At 36.1% G+C, this 20,898-nt stretch overlaps 1 protein-coding gene and 1 non-coding gene across 5 annotated transcripts in view; both read left to right on the top strand.

Annotated features, from left to right (window-relative positions):
- MAGI2 (membrane associated guanylate kinase, WW and PDZ domain containing 2) overlaps positions 1-20,898 on the top strand; it is a 1,483,072-nt gene that overhangs the window by 100,582 nt on the left and 1,361,592 nt on the right. The gene's annotated exons all lie outside the window — the stretch shown is intronic.
- Positions 16,877-16,983, top strand: LOC126951776 (U6 spliceosomal RNA). Its single transcript, XR_007724640.1, has one exon. It is a non-coding gene; the product is annotated as a U6 spliceosomal RNA (small nuclear RNA).

Here is a 20,898-nt window from a genome sequence, read left to right as displayed (position 1 = left end):
GTGGTGGTATTTACACTTACAAAACATAGTAATTCTTGATGGTTGAAAATGTTAAATCCTAGAAAATGTAGCATACCTTGTGTGATGTTAACATTGTTCTTGAGCAGTTGTTGGCTGAATATTTATTTGATGAATTTAATTTTTTTTGAAATGGATCATTCTGATGATTCAGAGAATTCTGATGTTAGTTCTATTTGGAAATAACTCCAAGAACAGTTTTTTATATTTTATTTACACTTTGAAAATCAGTCAGATTTGCTTCAGCCTCAAAGAGCATGTTTATATAAAATTAAATGAGCGCTGGCAGTGAGCTGCACTTTTCTTTTTTTCTCAACAGGAAAAGGGTTAAGGGTAGGTCAGCTAGCAACAAATTATTTTAGTTTTCCTTCATCTAAGATTGTTTTTATTTGCCCTTCTTTCCTGAGAAATAGTTTAATTGGACATAAAATTTGTGGTTGTTAGTTATGTTGTGTGTGTGTGTGTGTGTGTCCCACTTGAATATTTCCTTTTGGTCTCTACTGTCATTTGAATTGGCTCCCCCTTCCTATAATGTGTTATTTTTCTCTGACTGATTTCGGGTTTTTGTTTGTCTTTAATTTTCAAATATTTAGCAATGTTTTCTTCAAATAGATTCTTTAAGTTTATCCTATTTGGGATTTACCCAGTTTCTTGTATCTGAAGGTTTTTGTCTTTCATCAAGTTTGGAGAATTTTCAGGCATTATTTTTTAAAATACTTATTTAGCCTCACTTCCTCTTCTGTTCTTTTGAGACTCTAATGGTATGAAAGTTGGATCATTTGTTGTTTCACAAGTTTCTGAGGCTCTATTTTTCTCCCAGTTTATTTCCTCTCTATCGTTCAGTTTTGGATGAATTCTCTTATTCTGTTTCATATTTCCTAATTCTATTCTCTTTTATCTCCATTCTATTATTAAGTTCACCTAAGGAGTTTTTATATTTCTGTTATTGTATTTTTTATTTTAATATTTTCCACTATTTTTATGTACAATTTTCTTGCAGATTTTTTAATGTTTTCATTTGTTTCAAGAGATTCGTAGTTAATTCTTAAAGCATTTTTTTGTTGTTGCTTTAAAATCCTCATTAGATATTTTGAACAACTAATTAACATCAGTATTGGCACCAATTGATTGTCTTTTCATTCAAGGTGTGAAATTTTAGGTTCTTGGTGTGTGTGATTTCTGACTGTATTCTTGACATTTTGTCTATTATGTTAGCAAACTCTGGATTCTTTAATTTTAGCTCAAAGCCAGCCTCTCTAGGTCTTGCACATGTGTTTTGACCTACTTTTGTGGACTGTGCTTCAAATTGCAAAGTCTTTGTGGTATTACTGTGGTCTGGTTGGTTTATCTAGTGCCACTGAGGCTTTTCCTTATTCTTGCTATTGGTTCCTGAGGGAGTGAAAGGTGTTTCCCCAGGCTATGCTTCCAAGTTTCACTAGAAGGATGCAGGTGTGGTGGGATCCTTCTGCCAGTGCTTCCCCCTACCTCTCAACTACTACCCTGATATCTCTGGGTGGGTAAGGAGATCCTCAGACCATAGGGAAAGCTAAGTTTTCTAGACTGAGTCATTTTCTATGATTGTGTCTCTATTTCCTCTTCAGGCTATCTGTCTGTAATAAGACTTTTCATTCCATTTTCAGAAAATTTTATCCATAGACTACCATATATATTGCATCTAGTTACCTCGAGAGGTATAGCCCTCTTGCTCCCTTGTGCAAGAGTGCTATAGGCCTTTACGTTACCTAGCACAAATTAGGATGCTTTGGATAAACCAGAGAATATTCTGAAATTATCATAAAACTGATGTTGAAAGATGAGTTGACTTGGGTAAAAACAGAATTCAGAAAAATTCCATTTATTTGTATTTACACAACATTAAAATATTCCTTATTTAATCAAATGCACATTGCACTTCTTTTTTCTCACCTGTGTGTGTGTGCAAGGGTGGGGGAAGTGTTGGTGTTAGGTGGGGAAGAAAAGGGGAAAGTCACTATAACTACAACAGCAGAGGATATTTTCATAGAGAAAGGTGGTTGTTTTTTAAATGTAGGGACCTAATAGCTCATTAATAATGTGTTTCTTTTAAATATTAGTATGTTGATTTCAAATACTTAAATAGGGTCTCAAGGCTGACCTATTTATTGTCCTACAAATCAAGGTCCTGAACAAAACAGAATGCACTCAATTTGAAATAAATAAATAGTAATTAAATAAGAGATCCAGCTTAATAATGTTATTTGTATTTTTATGACTTGCAAGTATTTTCGTGCACCTGGTCATACTTAGTTGTGTTACATAAACATAGGAGACAAGAATTTTTTTATAGTTAAAAAATAAAATTCAAAGAAGTTAGATGGCATATGCAATATTTCTAAGCCAGCAAATGGCAATGGTAGGTATATACACTTAAGTCCTATTTTAGGCTTGTGGGAAGTGATGGGGTTCCATTTCTTAAAGATTGTTTTAGGTCAAAATAGATTACTTATGCCCCTTTTGGACAGAGATAGAAGGACGTGATGTGATTAATGCCATAGATCTTTTCCAGCTTCTCTTAGTTTCCGTATTTAACTTCCTTAGCAATTCACTAAAAGGCTGAGGGCTTGCTTGACTTTTTTATATCTCAAGTTAAAAATAAAGCAGGGCAACCTTAAGAGAGGACATTAAAGTGATGGTACTTGCTTTTATTTGCTTATTTTTATTTTCTGATGGAACAAATAGTTTCCTTTGATAGGCAAACAACTATTTGAGGGTCAGCACAATTACAGTCAGCATGTATGCCCTTTCTGAGTTGGCAACTTACTCTGCTGTGAGCCCTGCGTAAGATGCCTGGTTCAGTGAGCAAAACTCACATGGTGTCACTTTGAAGATAAAGTCATGTCTCCCAGGATGCATTGTCAACCAGCCTGATGAGGTACAGTGTTGGCTATTTGATGCTTTCTTTAGCTGTTCTTTGACTTTCCAGTCCTTTGGGTTATTCTTTACTAATCTGAAGAAATCACAGCTTCTGGCTATTCTGTACTGTTTGAACAGTTAAACAAGCCTGAATGTCAGATTTCCAATACTGAAGGAATCCACAAAATGAGTAAAATGACCTTGGGCATCATTTATAATACCCGTTGTAACCATCTCTAGATTTAAACATGAGGGTTATAGACAGAAATTTAAACATGGAAATTTCTTCTCCTTTTCTGCTTTTGAGAGGACTGACAGGCAAAATTGAAATTTGCTAGACTTTCTTCTTCTTAATTTTGGACCTGAGGAATGAATATTACTCATTGATATAAAGAGTAATCTCTTTAATAGAGTAAGACCCCATGACAAAACCCCACAGTGATGTGTCTAGTATTTAGTCCTATATTCAGTCATGCTGTGGGTTATAACATGGTTTATTTAAACACAGTGACCCAATCTATTTCTTTTACTCTAGAAATAAAGATCTACTTTGATTGTGTGTGTGTTTTTTTTTTCTTTCTGTGAATGCCAGTATTATAGTCAGTTTCTCTCATCAGAAAGTGTTTAAGATAGTATCACTTAATCTTGACTGGTGTTTGTATTTATTTTCTTTTTTGAAGGTCAATAAAATATCAAGGCTTTGGAAACTGAGAACATTCTAACATCAAGATCAACATGTCTTTTCTAAAAATTAATGCTGTAAATAGGAAACATTTGGATACTTTGTTTGCTTTTCATTTCTAAATACTTTTGTTTTTCTCCCTTGATGTTTAAATTACAGAGTGTAAACACTGCAGAAGTCATGACTTACTGAATATAGGTGCATGCCCACTATTCTTATTAATACTGACTGCTGATGTAGATTATTGTGGAGGCTGAGAGATTTGTAACATAGCATGTTATTTATTAGCAATTCCAGAATAAGAACTCAACAGAAAATAATTCTAATGATTGTTTGAAGTTCTGGCTCTATAATGCATGTGATATTTTAAATTCCTAAATACTCTAAATAATTATACTTTATGAATTAATCTATTTTCATATAACCTATTTCACATATTATTATACACTTCATATGAATACTATTGTCAAAGTAGAATAGACAAAACAAAATTGTATCCTTTAAGCAAGATGGATGTTGTAAATATATGTATGGGCATTTTTATTTCTGGTTATTTCCTAGATATTGTCTGTAATATCTGCTACAAAGAATTTAATTTTAAAATGACACGTTAATATGCTTCTATATGGCATGATTATATATGAAGACATCGTTTTACCTACAAAAGTCAGAAAATATTAATCTCTTAAATATGTTAATTGTCTCTTTCAAAATAGGAAGTTTTGATTCCATCTTAAAACATTTGTATATCTGACAATTGTCTTTCATCAGTATAACAAATTAGTTCACAAAGAATATGGGAGTTTTGATAAGGACAGTGGTTGTTGTATTTAAAGCAATAGACAGAGATTGATAAAAATAGGTAGAACTCATTCTATCTTCTATCTGTCTATCTATCTGATTTAGGGATAAAAAAACAAAAAAACAAAAAGTCATGGCAGTGGCAAACACATGGTGTGAAAGGCCCTGTAGAACTATCTGGGTTGCCTTTCAAGTAACGTCTCTCCATTGAGTTGACTGTGGGTTCTGACTGTGTCCTGATCAGTTGCAATGAACTTACTTCTTTAAATGTAGTTATAATTTAAAATGTATACCTCCAACACCACTAGGAAGTGAAGGAAACCATAAAACTAGTAGCTACAAGGCCACAGAGATCAGCAGAGAAAGTTCTAACACCTTAGTGATTTTTCCTTAATTTTCCTACTCTCTCCCCTCCTGTTTTGTTTTTGTTTGTTTTTTGTTTGTTTGTTTCAGTATTCACTGCCATTTTATTCACGTGCTCCTATGTTTTCCCTCTCTCCCATCATAACCTTGCTCCCCAGGGGAAGAATATGTCTTCCTTTATGCTGTCTGGGGAACCAGAGAACAGATCTTGGGCAGGAGGGTGAGAGGGGGAAGGGTCTGAATGGGTTAGTTGCAGGAACAAAGTTCTGATTAAAGAGAAAATGAATATCACCCACAGTGAGAGGTAGGGAAGGCACCTTTCTCCCATGCAGCCCTGAAGGCCAGGCTGCTTTGGGTAAAAGGGCAAGACTGTGGCATGTGGACCAATGCCCTGTGGTATTGCTCAGGTAGAGAAGGAGAGAAGGGGAAGCACCATGAAAGATAGGGATCCCAACAGGAGTAGGAGAAGGGGGCTTACACCTATTGGGTCCAGGAGAAAAAGTCAACCAGAAACCCAACTACTCACTAATGAGCGACTTAGGAGTTGGGGTATCCTGGAGCTCCTCTGTGCCCTTCTCCCCATGAGTAAGCTATCAAATGCCTTTAAGGCACCCTATTTTCTGTAGCTCCTATAAAAACAAATCCTCTAATATTACCGTTGTGAGGTACACTGAGGTGGGCACTTAAAAGGCTTTTTGGGTAAATGCCGTACTTGATTTAGAGGGAATTTGAAAGGAACTTGGAGGGAGTTTCTTTGGGGACCAGGGCACCTCTCTTATTGGACAGAGGTAGGTACTCACACTTCCCTTCCTCACAAAATTCCTCTCTATCTGTCCCGAAACATATCCCTACAGGGCTGGTCTGGGTTGAAGCACAGACCCTATCCCCAAGTCCAAGAAGCGGGTAAGTTTGTGTGTGGGTCCTATGGGCTCAAGCCCTGCCCACCTAGTATTCTCAGGCTCTGACTATGGGTAGAGGCAAAATTGGAAGTTTAGGATTAGGTCTGCATAGAACCAGAGGGTATTGTGAGGGGAACAGTGGAACTACAGTCAGAACCCAGGTCCAGGTCAGTGTCGGGGACTGTGGCCTCAGGGACTGGTCCCAGTTGCTGCTCTCAAAGACTCTGGAGATAACTTAGAGCCAGACTGCCAGCAGGGCTCTTGGTGTTGGCAGGGAGCTGACACCTGTAGCTACTTTCACAAAGCCCCACCCCAGAGGTGGTCTGGTGCTACTTGGCCTCTTGCTGATAGATCCAAAGGAGTTGGACACCCCTTTGCTGGTAGCTCAAGATCACGTTAGCATGGCCTCCATGTTCCTTAGCCATGAGCTTCCACTGGGCCAGGGCCCTAGATGCCCCCAAGGCTGGCCAGGAGTCGAATAAAATCTAGCTATGCCAGCAGAAAGGAGACAAGGCTGAAAGTCCCTGCCAGCATTTTCCCAGTCAACTGTCCATTCCCAGCCCCTCCAGGAAGAAGTCAACACAAGCCACCAGCACCATAGCACCCAGCAGGGCTGTGCCCACAACTATGAATGGATGTGACCACTGAAGCATGAGCAGGGCTCCCAGCAGTTTCAGCCCCACCATCACCTCCTGCCAGCACCCAGTGAAAGTAGTTGGTAAATGGACTCAGTGCCCAGCAGAGTCCCAGCATCCAGGTTCAGACCTAGAAGGAGACCAATTAAGAAGAGCCCAACACTGCAAATCAACATTGTGACCAGGCTGCAGAAGAGTCCAATGCCCAGTGTGATGCCCATGCTCACCTCCAGTCTCAGCTGTATCTGCAGCACTTATGAAAGAGCAGGGAGATCACCAGAGCTCCAGACAGCAGGCCTGAGAGAAATATCACTGCCTCGAAGAAGTAGTGGCCATAGCCGCAGGAGATGATTCCAAAGTAGCAGCAGCAAAGGGCACACACCAGGGCGGGTGCCAGTTCAGGATTGTCCTGGGGTTCCAAAATGCATCTTGGGTCTGGAGGCTCTGGGAGTTGTTGATTAAGGGATCTGCGAGAAGATATCACAGCCAGAGACAGCAAGGCTTCCTCCATGGCTGAAGAGAAGGTGGTCACAGACAGTGCAGGTCCTCTCATTCATCGTGAATGTGTTGAGGGTGTTGGGAAACCACCCTGCCAGGGCTGAGAAGAAGAGGGGCTTGAAGTGCTCCCTTGGCTCCAAGCCGCATCCACACCTGGAGGTCCTAGGCAGCTGGGGGATGGTTGGTAGAAGACATTTCCAGGACCACTATGTTTGTTGCCCCCTAAACTCTTGCAAGTCATAGTCCAACCCCTGTAAGCTAAATCGGCCTCCTGTTATTTTTGCAACTCCTTTCCTGAGAACATATTTCAAGTCTACAAGTATACATTTCCTCAACTTTAAAATAGAGACAAGAGAACCTACCTCTTAGGGTGGATGGGAGGATGAAATAAGTTAAAGTACGTAAAGGCACTTGGCATACTAAATACTAATCCTGGCATACTGGAAGGGCTTAGGAAAATTACTTAGTTGGCATTATTATACAATTTGCAAGACTCTGCTCCCAATTTTAGACTCTCAAAAGTATAAAACTCAGCTAGCATGAGGCACTCCTGGTATAGCTTATACTTTGTAAACTGGCTCATCTAAGCTGAATTTTCCTTGAATCTAAATATGTTAGTTGTACTCTTAACCTCCACTGTTGGGATAAGGTTCTCTTGGATCTGAGACCAATGGTTACTATACCTTCTTTGTGAATAATGTTTCCTTAAATTCTACCTGACATTATATGGTGGCCAGGTTAGTCCTCCAGTAATAATACACTATGGGAACAGAGATCCCAGTGTGAGTGGGGCTTACAGCCAGATTGCAAACTGCACCTTCCCCCTCATGCTTCTGCTTTAGCAGAGTCTCGACTTCTCCTTGTTTAACAAATTTCAGAGCTGCCTGGAATCCTGAGCTGCATGACCTCTAAGAGACCTTCCTACTAATCTCTGACCAGTCTGAAACATTTTCAAGAAACCCAGGACTTTTAGAAAGCTGTCTTTGGGACTCTACCAATAGAGAGAATGTTTTCAAAGCGATCTCTGCTTGGTTGACCACCATTTCCAAAATTTCCTCTCGGTTAAGATTTCCCCAAATGAGACAAAGCTGTTTGTGCATTCTCCGAGTCATCCATGTCTAACTTTGCATAATTGACATTCTGAGCTTTGTGAGGAGTTTATGAAAATCTGAAGGTTTATTTTTAGTAGTCCTATAATCATGAAGTGTTGCTTAATGTGGTTTTTCTTTTTTTGCTCTAAAGATAACAATGCTTCATTTATTCTTTACCAATAGGTGCATTCTCCCCATTATTAATTTCTATATGGTGTTATCTGTACCCTCTAGTGCTGCAGGAAAAGTATACAACATTCCTAAAAAGGGACCGCATTTCAATAAAAACAAAGCATGGCAAATTACCGTGATTTTGATTTGAATAAATAAATTAATAATTTTGATCCACCTGTAAGTCTGTGCCCCATGACCATGCAAGTTTCAATCACTGAAACAGTGAAATAGTGAACATTTTTAATCACTCATCACAATGCCTGGCACTTTAAAATATTGAAGCCGTGGAAGAAAGATTTAAGGTACATGTCAATTGATAAATGCTTTGGCTTCTGTGAATTCTGCACAGCACAAACTGATCCATGTATTTTAGAAAGTGTTCATCTTTCACATTGAAGTGCTTTTAAAGTTTGGAAATATTCCATGAATTGTAATAATTTTGTACATCTTTACAATACCAGAGCTACATTTGATGTTTTAATCATTTTAATTAAAAAAATCTACTTCAACCTAGATTGATACATCTGACATACTATAATAATTCATCTGTAGTAGTTATGGAATTAGACTTAGAACAGCCTGTTCTCTTTATTTATACTTTTTTCCTGCATGCATAAAATATGAAGCAAATTCTTCAGTTTTTCTTCTAGTATTATTTTCATTGAAGAAATTTCAACATGCTAGTTAATAGCAAGGCTGAAATCACTGTGTTGGTACAATTCTGTAGTGTCTTGTTTTACTTAACTACAAGTCATTAAAATTTGTGAACAGAGAAATTTAACTTCAAGTACATTTTACCAGATGCATGACAAGACAAAACAGAATGTCCTATGATATTTTGATTCACTATAAATCCTACTTAATTTAAATTCTTTAACCCTACAATGTTTTCAAATGTCAGACATATATGAAAATGTCAGATCATTCTTTAACATTAAGCATACTTTCCAACAGTTCAGTTTACTTTAAAAAAATTTGAAGCATATTGTTTCTTTGCTTTATACAACTTTTCCTGGTTTTAGAATCAAATAACAGTTTCATTTTCAAATCTGAAGGAACTCTTTAGGTCTGTAGGACTATTCTATAATAACATTTACTTAATAGAGCTGTTTTATTAAATGAAACAAATTAATATTCTATAACTTTTCTCAATGCACTATTTAACCTTGGTTTGTCCATTTGTTTCATACAATCTATTAAGCAAAGGGACATAAATTTCCCTCATTTCCAGATGCTTTTGAGGTACTTTTCTTAAACATCAAAATATTTAACAATAATTTTCTCAGTAACAGACCAAAGTATTTAGAACTTAGCAGAAAAACAAAGGTATGTGATTCTTATCTAAATTCAAAATTGTAATAAGAAGAATGACTATTTAATCCATATCCTTGAATCTTCCTCAAACTTAATTCTACTGTCAATTTAGTTTCCATTCAGCGCATCTTCTTAAACGTTTGCTTAAGCCTTCATCACACAGAAATTCAAAGGAAGATGTATGCAAGTATTCATTCCCTTATTTTTTTAACATCTGCAATTAAAACAGAACTATCAGGTGGGAGAGGGACTGATGTTGATTAACTGTAATAAATAAGACAATTTGGCAAGGTCCTTATTATTACTTTTCTCACAGCAATTTTTTTCTCTATAATATGAAACATGTTAAATTATGTGTTCCCAAGATGTCCTTGAAAGACTAAAATAAATTATGTGCTTGTTTAAAGATTCATTTTAAAAAGGCAGAGGGCATGAAGTTATAGACCAAAAACTGAGATTCTAAAAGCTGTTATTTCATTACCAGACAATCTTGACTATTTGCATGCCCCTGAGGTTAAAGATTGAAATAAACAAATTTCCAGAAAATCCGGCCTCTGAGGCTTTGGAGCACTGCGTACACCCTAGAGGAACATGTAGGCTTTTCTCTTTTTAATTTTATTTCATGACTCCTCACAGTTCAGCAGTGGTCGGATTTTTAGTGTCATCTGAGCTACTAGGAATGTGAATCCTAAAAATGCCTACTCTGTGGTCTTAATATCAAGTTCCGGCCTCAGCATCAGCTTCTGTACTTCAACATTAGGAAAGAAAACAAAATTGGTTGAATGTCTCCTAGACTATGCATTTTTAGTTTTCACTCAAACAACAGGCCTGTGAAGTAGGTGAGTATTCTTATTTCACAGACAACGAAAGAGACTCGGAGTGTAAGCACCTAGCCCAAGGTCACAGAAAGGGTAAGTGATAGAATTAGGATTATAAAGTCAAAATTATTGGCTCTAAAGTTTATTCTAATTTTCCCTGAGCACAAGTGGGGAAAAATAAAACTTTCCATTGATGCCATAAGCAGAAACATGTAATATTATTCATGAAAAGTGTCAGTAGGAGGTGGCAGGTAGGAGCACAGATTAGAGATCCATGCTTCTGGGTTCACTTTCTAGCACTGCCACTTTTAAGCCATGGGACCTTGACCAAATTGCTCAGCCTCTCTAGACTCAGTTTTCTTTGAGGTAAAATAATAATAACAGCACCAACAAAGAGTGTTGTGGGGAATAAATAATCAGAACTTGGCACCTAGTAAATGCTAGCTATTATTAATATTCAAATTATTATTACTAACTAAAAGAGTCTTTGGAGGTCATCTTATTTAATCCCTTCTTTTTCTAAGCAAGAGGTTGAGATCCTAAGAAGTGGAATGCTTGTTCAGGGTTACAAAGCAAGATAGAAACAGCAACCAGATTTCCTAATATCCAATCTAGTGTTATACTTGTAAGCAAAAACAACATTTGCAAGATAATGAATGCTAATGTTGTATTTAGAACGTATTTGTATCATTTTATAAATCCCTAAGCCTTTTCTATAATCCACCTATTCCTACTGAGAAATGATATTGCCTAATTATAAATTTTTATGGATATTGATAAAAGGAATGAATCAACAAATTATGAACACACTGCTACATTTTATAAATCCATAAAACCTTAAAGATAGCCTCTTTTATGTACAAATAATACATTACATAGAAAGTGGTGAATGAAAAATAATGGTGCAAATAGTTTTGCTTACATGATAGAGATGTCTTTTTTTGAGCTAAAGACTTTAAGACTTCCTGAATATTTGTCAAAAGTAATGATGTGGAGCAGAGTTGCTGTTCTCTCCTGTTGTCTTCAATGGGTCGGCTTCCTCTGTATTGCATATTTTGTTCTAAAACAGAAGAGAGCGTAGTGATTAATGCACATATATTTTATGTTGTTAAAGTTTCAAAAATGATAAAACCCTATTTTCACAACAGATTAGAGATATTTTTCTTCTGGAAAAAAGTGATGAACTACATTAATAGAAAAATCAAAAGTGGCTGTAAATGATGAACGCTTCACTTTACCTGATAAGTTGTTTTTCTCTGATGGCCAGAAAAAAAAAAAAAAAGCAGAAAACTCGTCTTTTTGATTTGTAGAAACTTAGACAAAAATAGTTTCTAGACTTCCTTTCAAATTAATATTCAACACACAAGTTACTGAGCACTTACATGTGGGCAACTAGTTACTGGAGACACTGAAATTGATAAGGCAGATTTGACCATCAAGGTCATTACAATGACTAGTTATATTTTTTGTCCTACCATGTTGCTGACATACAAATCCAAACTATAATTATGCACTAGCATCAAACAATTTAATAAATATAATGAAGACAATGTTAGAACGTATAATGGTCTCCCCTTACTACCATACTCTGATTACATTAAATAGTATCAGAGGTATGGTTAATTTTCACTCCAAAATGCCATTGTAATTTTCTTTATTTGTGTAATTAAACTAGAAGATCTGCAGCACATTAAAACAGAGCTGAAATAAGATTGCTTAAATGACAGCATTTTGCTTTGGGGCAAATAAAACATTTCAGGAAAATTCATTATCTCTTAAGCAGGCATTGTTCACAGATCGTAAAAATGCTTATTTATTTCATTAATAAGATTGGATCTTCTTTATTTATTTTTATCACGTGCAATATCTTAATATTCTTGACTTAGATTTTTAGAGTAAAGGCTTTACCAACTAGCTTGCTTTTTAATTAGATTTTATGGTGCTAGTGTTCCCTGATAATTCCTAAGGCTAATTTGTTGTCATCAGAAGATAACATATACGTGATGCTAACTAGTATTGAACCTCTAAATAATAGAGCGCTAGTAATTTTATTTAAGATTTTTCTGTGATATAATCCTGGGACAGTTTAAGGTTTATGGCCATATATACAAAGCTATACATGAAATATTTCCAAATAATAACTGTACTTAAGTTTTTTCCATGCTTTTATTATTCATGTTTCCTGGACTTTTCAGCTGAAGTCTACCAAAGGGATAAACAGAGTATATCTGTAAGGAATCTTCTCAGTATGATGTATGTTAAAATTAAGGGGAGAGCAGCTCTTCCACATGGGAAGTCTGGTCAGTTGGAAGTGCAGGAACAGAGCTCAAGGAAGAGGTATACGATGAAAGTGACAAGAGAAGAAGACCAGAGCTCTGTGAGATAATTCGTGTGTAACATAGGCCTAGTTAAAAAGCTAAGCAAAACTAATCACTCAATGTCAATGAAGCTGTGCAGACAAAAAAAAAAAATTGCTTAAGATAGGGTGATCCACAGTGTGGAAGAGGCAAAGAAGAAAAGATAACACAGAACGAATCATGGGATTATGGAAGAACAGAGAGGTTTGAGTAATTAAGGCAGGATTGAGGGGAAATGAAGTCATTTAGTATTGATCATGTATTCACATAATTTAATAAAATTGTAAAGAATTAAATATAGATTTGACAGATCTTTTTTGTTATGGTTTTAGTGTGCTATTTTTCTGTAAGACGTTAACATGACAGAAAGACATTCAGTATTCATTATTTCAACCAACAAATATTTATGGAACAGGCTCCTTGTAAAACAAAACATTGTTCAAGCCATGTTAGGGCAAAATTAAAAAGGTAAAGATGAACACTCTCGAATTAAGACAAAAAGGAACAGGCTCTTTGTAAAACAAAACATTGTTCAAGCCATGTTAGGGCAAAATTAAAAAGGTAAAGATGAACACTCTCGAATTAAGACAAAAACGGTGAGGATCACTCGAGTCAAGAATTGATGGGATCATGGCCACGAATAATGCAATGACGTTTCCAGGGAATCTGAAAACCAGTGACAGGATGTTCAAGACAGCTGGACTCTCTATGCTCACATAAGATCTACTATAATAGTGTATTAGAGCTATTATCACAGATGTGAATTCAATAAGCAATAATCAATTGTATAGGACACATCCCTGCAAACCATTGTGTAATTGTGTGAACTAACAGCTCTAAAAATGCAAAAGGAGAGATCATTTCTACCTAAGAAAACCAGATAAGGTGTGAGGAAAGGTTGAACATGGAATCCTGGCCATAGGAATGGAAAGTTTTCCAGCAGTAAAAAACTGGAGGAAGAGCAATAACCCAGGAGTATAGAGGGTTCAGCAAACCATAAGATAAATATACTACCAGAAGCACAGACTTCATTGAGAGAATTAGTGGATCAGAGAACTGGAGAACGACTCAGTACAGAGGGCAGTACAGTTGCAGAGGGCCTTAGTGCCTAGAAAAGGATTGATGCGGTAACAGTCTGATGAGCAAGACAAAACGGTGCCTAGAAATGGATTGATGTAGTAACAGTCTAACGAGCAAGATAAATCAGAATCAAAAGCTGTTTAGGGAAATTTATCCCACCACATGTTGAAAACAAGACGGGAAAAACTCATGGTAAAGTATTTTCATCATAAATTTTATACTCTGGAAACAAAACCTCAAAACTGGATTGATTTTTATGAGTGGTGAAATGTTCATAGGAAATTATATGAGTATTTGCAAGGATAGTTGGGAAGAAATGAAGCTACTTGGGTTAATAAGTGATTTCTTAATTAAGTAGGAAGTGAGCTGAAGGAAAGACTCATAAGAAAATGAAAACAATAATGATGGTTTCTTTTTACTAACTAGGCCAGAATGGCAACCTTACAAAAAAGTCTAAGTGTTGGGTATTACTCTTCCCTCAAAAATTATGGATTCTTTTGTTCATCCCATCTAACTTAAAGGTCTATTCTTCCTTTAATCTGACTAGTAAAATATAATTTTAAGAAGAGAAAGATGTAGAAATGGTTTACCTATGAGCATTATTAACAATGGAAGTTATTGCCAGATCATTTGGTAATATTTTTACATTTAATATGCCTCTTCACATTTGGCAGTTTTCTGTGCAACAGTGGAAATAATGGATAAGGGGTGATTTTCTTGGCTAAGGAATAGTGAATGCAAAATAAATGAAAATCTTGAACTCAGGCATACACTTAAGATGCTAGTTATGACTACATATTTCAAAAAGCTGTTACTATCACACAGAATCCTTAGAACCAAGAAGTGATTTAGCCTCAAAGTTTATTTTTAACTTAGACTTTTTTTCTTCCTCATAATTCTTAGATTTTTTTAGAACACATCCAAGAAACAAATATTACAAGAATTTCTCAATTCTGAAACTTAGCAAATTTAGTTAATAGCATTTTTTGCTCTCTATACCTCAAGAGAACATCAAAATCCAACCTTCAGACTTAGTGTCTTCCTGGATTCTTAGATTCTAGTGTTCATACATGCATTAGTATGCTCGGTCTGTTGTAATGAAGTACCACAATTGGCTTAAACAACAGAAATTTATTTTCTCACCGTTCTAGAGAATAGAATTTCAAGATCAAACTGTCAGTAGGGTTGGTTCCTTCTGAGTCCTGTGAGAAAGAATCTATGCCATGCCTCTTCTGCTGGTTTGCTGTCAATCTGTGGTTCTCCTTGACTTTATAGAGCATCAACTTGATCTCTTCCATCATCTTCACTTGGTGTTCTCCTGATGTATGTGTCTGTGCCCACATTTCTCCTTTTCATAAGGCCATGATGAGTCATATTGGATTGGGGCATACCCTACTCGTATGACTTCATCTTAACTAATTATGTCTGCAGTGATCCTGTTTCCCAACAAGGTGACATTCTGAGGTACTAGGAGTTGGGACTTCAATGTAGGCATTTAGGAGGACACAATTCAACCCATAACAATATGTAATAAATAGATGGATATGGACATTCTTGGAGTCATCCTGCAGATTATCTACTCATTTGAGATCATCTGTCTCTCATAGTTATCCAGAGAGATTAAAGACAGGGCAGTTTTCATCAGAAGAGGGATCGTTTTCCACAGGTACCCAAGCACTACTATTGGGGATCACCTCTTAACTGACTCCCCTAATATCAACTCTTACCCTAACTCCAATTCTCTAGCTTACGCTTTACCTGAGTCACCCAGGTAAATGCCACTTTTATATTATCCTGTTCCCTAATAACTTTCAGTGGTTTCTTGTTACCTGCAAGGTAACACGCAAGTTCCTAAGTGTGCCATTTAGAGTCTTCCATCCACCAAAGCATCCCTGCCATTTAATACTGTCAACTGTTCCATGTGCAAATCCAAAGTTCTAGTCAAATTCAGGTACTCACTGTCTTCTGAACACACCAAAAACTTTCTCATTTTTGTACCTTTGTTTATATCTATTTTTATTGGCATAAGAAATCCTCTTTCTTTTATGTGGCCTATAAACCTGACTGAAATGCCACCTCCTCCATGACACCATCACTATGCACAAGTTATTCCTGCCTGTCATTCCTATAGCACGTGTTCCTATAGGAATTGCTCATTTCTATAGCAATCTTATAAGTTATTTTATATTCATTTCTCTTTGCATTGCTAGATTTCTAAAACATGTTTATGTCTTACCTCCCTAGCTAGCCTGTGAACATCTTGGGAGTAAGTAATTCTGTTATTCATAGTGTAATACTGGTCCTCAGATGTTATTGACGTAATTAAGATTGATTCGTTGTACTTTTTTTTTTTAACCAGTGAAGTGTTTTGTAGCTGTGTTTTTATTTCGTTTAAATTGCTGAGCATCCATAGTTAGTTGTTACATCTCTAGTTCACAGAGTTTGACATTATCTCATATACAGTCAGGAGTCAAGGGATTTGGATTCATCTCATTGAACTAGTGTATCCAATCCTCACTTACTTACCTTACCTATAAAATGAGGAAGTAACACTAATTTAGTTATAAGGTTGCTCTCAGATCTAAAATTCCACAATTTAAAAATCTATACATTATGTTTTTAAAAATGCAATCTCTATGTAAAGTTAATTGGGCATGACAAGCTTGTATACAGATACATGGATGGATGTAATTGATTAAGTGTTGTTGCTTTTTTGTTAGTGCTGACTGATAATTTAGTGACCCTCAATTATTTGTTTGGTTTTATAATCCATACTCTAGCTACATTGTAAATAGTTTTGAAGTGATCTATTGAAAATGAAAACTAGAAAGTAATTTGAAGGCAATTCCTGTAATGTTACATAAGAAACTACTTCTAGCAGTGATTAGCTACAGGGAGCAGAATCAGGGAAATTAGGGGTAGTGGTATATTCAATTTAATATTTTTTTAACATAATACATATTACTTTCAAAATTAAAAAATAATAATTAGCCAGTTTTGGGGCCAATGCCATTTTTTAAAGAAAATACATCAGGATGGTGAAAATCAATAATAAAAATATATATAAATGTCGTCTTCTTCCTTCATATGGAGTCTTAAATGCAAAGCGTCAAATCTAAAAGTGTCTATGAAATACATAGATAGCTTTATTGGAGTCTTAGATGCAACGTGTCAAATCTAAAAGCGTCTGTGAAATACATAGATAGCTTTATTCTTGTCCTTTCATATTAGGATATGCAAAGTGGTTCCTCATGGTGCTCTCTTCAGTAGCATATATACTAAAATTATAACAATACCCAGAACATTAGTATGGTCCTTGTGCAAGGATGACACACAAATGTGTAAAGTATTCCATATTACCATATTTTACTCCCCCCATTACAAAGTGACACAAGGAAACATTTGGAGGTGCTGAATATGTATATTACTTAGACTGTGGTGATGTTATTATGAGTATTTGCATATATTCAAATTCATAAAATTGTGAACAATAAATATATGCAAGTTTTTGAATTTCAATTATGCCTCAGTAAAGCTGAAAATGTAAAAATGTGCTTCCTCAGGCTGGGCATGATGGCTCACGCCTATAATCCTCGCACTTTGGGAGGCCAAGACAGGTGGATCACCTGATTTCAGGAGTTCAAGACCAGCCTGGCTAACATGGTGAAACCTCATTTCTACTAAAAATGATACAAAAAATAGCCAGCCGTGGTGACGCACAACTGTAATCCCAGCTATTCAGAAGGCTGAGGCAGGAGAATCACTTGAATCCAGGAGCCAGAGGTTGTAGTGAGCCGAGATTGCGCCATTGCACTCCACCTTGGGCAACAAGAGTGAAACCCTGTCTCAAAAATAAATAAATAAATAAATAAATAAATAAATAAATAAAATTTTTAAAAAGTGGCTCCTCATGATAATTAGTGAAGAGATTAGTGTTTTGAACATGAAGAAAATGTAAAATAAACAAGTCACCCAAGAGAAGCAAATTATTATGTGGTACTTGGTATCTGAAGTGACTAAATTACAAGTACATAAGCACTGAATATGATTCTAAATTTTCTGGAATATCAGATTAAGAAGAGTTTCTTGGCTATATCCTTTTAATTGCATAATAAAAAAAGCATCTAAATAATTCTACAGGGAAAAACTATCTTGACACTGACTTGAAGATAAAACCCACTTTGTTAGTTCTTTTGTAAGGGATATTGGGACACAAAACAGACCATGTCTTCAACTACAGTTTTGAAAAAGTTGCACTTTGTTCAGTGGACATTTCTTTTACTGAGCTCGAACAGTACTGAGAGCATAATACTCTATCTTAACACAAGGGACTGAGTTATTCTTGCAGAGAATGAATAACAAGACCTAGGCCCTTCGCTTTCTGATGATCCAATTTTGTCAAGGTTTAACGGGAAGAAATGAAATTTCTGGCTCATTAATGTTTCCATCAAATTACCTTGTAAAACTCTTAAATGTATCATTTTAAAGTGAGTATAGTATGTCAGACCAAGACAGGGAGGAACCTAGTAGGTAGGTATGACCTCTTATGGAGTTCTTTTTTTTTTTTTTTTTTTTTTTTTTTTTTTAGAATTTATTTATTTATTTTTTTAATTTATTTATTATTATTATACTTTAAGTTGTAGGGTACATGTGCATAACGTGCAGGTTTGTTACATATGTATACTTGTGCCATGTTGCTGTGCTGCACCCATCAACTCGTCATTTACATCAGGTATAACTCCCAATGCAATCCCCCCCCCTCCCCCCTCCCCATGATAGGCCCCGGTGTGTGATGTTCCCCTTCCCGAGTCCGAGTGATCTCATTGTTCAGTTCCCACCTATGAGTGAGAACATGCGGTGTTTGGTTTTCTGTTCTTGTGATAGTTTGCTAAGAATGATGGATTCCAGCTGCATCCAAGTCCCTACAAAGGACTCAAACTCATCCTTTTTTATGGCTGCATAGTATTCCTTATGGAGTTCTTATTGAGAATCAGCCTCTGTTGCAGTACAAGTAAACCAGAAAGGTGATGGACAAGTTCAAGAAAAGTGAGATCACTAACTAGGCAGTGAAAACAAGTGGATCTGGAGCTGAGGAACAGAACTCTGGTCCCAGGGCCAAGATAGCCTGAAGGTGAGTATAAGAAGTTATCCAGTTCTCCTTTCTGCAGCAAGATAATGTAGGGTACCCAGCACCTTACCAAAATACGGGGGAAGAAGTTAAGACAGACATTAGAAGTGCACATCAGTTCAACCTGTTGGAAATTCAGCTGAAGATTTCAACCTGTTAGAACTTCAACTTGTGGGATTTTCAAGTAGCTGAAAGACTAAGACTAGGTTTAATCACAGTTTGTTATAGGATCCCCATCCTGGTCTTCATGAACTAGGCTCTGTTGGCCACTGTGGATAACTGCACACTGCTTCCTTAAATAGGATGTTGGTATTTATGAACCATCACCTTTCTAAGGTAAAGGCATTTCAAATGATGCGAAAATATGACCTCTTTTTATTTTTGTTGGTAAGCCTTCTTTGCACCAGATTCTGAGTGCAGAGATTAACCAAATTGTTCTTCACTTGTATTCTTCTATAATCTTCTCCAACAAATACTCAATCCAAGAACTATCACCTGTTGCTTAAGGGTGCTGATTTTTTTTAATAAACACAACTCATTATTTCTACCAATGTCAGTGTGGAGAGTGAAGGAAACTGACATTTATTAAACTTCACTTATGAATCAGATATGCTGCCAACCACTAATTTTACTAATTTGTTCATGATCTTATGCTTAGAACTTGGATCAAATCCAGGTCCATTTAATGCCAAAACATTTATTTCCACTGAGTATTACTGCCCAATACAAAAATTAAAGTAATTTTCTCTGACCCTATATGTATTTCAGGCATTTCTTGACCCAATACTTACAACATAAGTGCTGTGTGCCCAAATTTACCTTCTGTGTAACTCCAGATTTAAGGATCTTGCTACTAGAGTCCTGTGTATTCAGATGCAGACAAATGGTCAAATTCACTGACTATAGTTTATAAATAGTTTTTATAATAGGTGTTTGTTTCATACACTAGGTTCTAACTTCCAAGGGTGACCCTGTGCCAGAGTTCTCATATTCAACAAAATGGCTAAGAGCTTCTCCAGGTGCTGGCTCTTTTCCTGAAACCTCAGGTAAATGGCCATCATAGGGATGCAAGTTTGGATCAGAGTTTAAGATAAAAGACTAGATTTATTTCAGTTATGAAGCCCAAAGGCACTTCTGGACATTCATATACAGATGTTCACACATACACACACCATTCTGCCTTCCCTAGCCATAGGCACACTTACCTAGGAAATTTGCGCACAAAGGCTTGTCTAGGGAAAAACAACTCTTTCAATAGACAAATAATTTTTAAAAACTGGCAGACGATTAATACCAAAATCCTATTAGAAAAAAATGTGAAAGAAAGCAACAAATTTGTCAATAGATGAGCATTTATAAGAAAAATGTTGCTAAGGCCTGATATGAAAGCTGTCACCTAAAGTTTTACTATGCATTGAAAATTGTAATAAAGCTTTTACAACTATAAAGGAAGACCATGCATCATAAGTGCAAGAACTCAAGACAGTGGGAGGAAATAGAATTTCAATTGGCAGAATTCAGTGAAATGGAAGAAACAAACTAAAACCACAAACAAAACAAACTAAAACAAACTAAAATCACAGAAATGTAACAGAAGTACACAGAGGAGACATGAGAATAGACACTGAAGAAAGCACAGCAAAAAGAGGATATAATGAGGCAAGGCAAGGAATCAAAATTAAAATGGATTATATAAAGAATTAGGGAAAAAATGATTGGTACATAAACCAGACAAGGCAGAAGTTGTATGTTCATAATTAGAGTCCATGAAAAATAAAACCAAAACTAATATAACAGAACAAATTATATTTGAAAATATAATTTGAGGGAAAAAAATGTTAAAAACAGAAAAGAATAACCATATATATTAAAAGCATATATTATGTAGCAGTAAAAACTGAGTCAATGCTGGGACATAGCTTTCTGCTGCATACTCAGGATATATGTACTTAAGACACATTCTAGTAAATTAATACAAAAGCATCTTTTAAATGGCCAACCAAAAAGATCATATTATTTGCAGGAGGAAAAAAACTCAGGTTGGCCTTTGATTTCTCCTTGTTTGTATGCAGCACTAGATATTAGTGGAACAAAACCTCTGAAATACTCAAGGAAACAAAGTTTAAGCTGGGGATTTCATGTCCAGCC

Source organism: Macaca thibetana, chromosome 3 (assembly GCF_024542745.1).
Source record: "Macaca thibetana thibetana isolate TM-01 chromosome 3, ASM2454274v1, whole genome shotgun sequence".
Lineage (NCBI taxonomy): Eukaryota > Metazoa > Chordata > Mammalia > Primates > Cercopithecidae > Macaca > Macaca thibetana.
The sequence above is the reverse complement of the archived record's forward strand: the minus strand, read 5'-3'. Positions and strand labels throughout refer to the sequence as shown.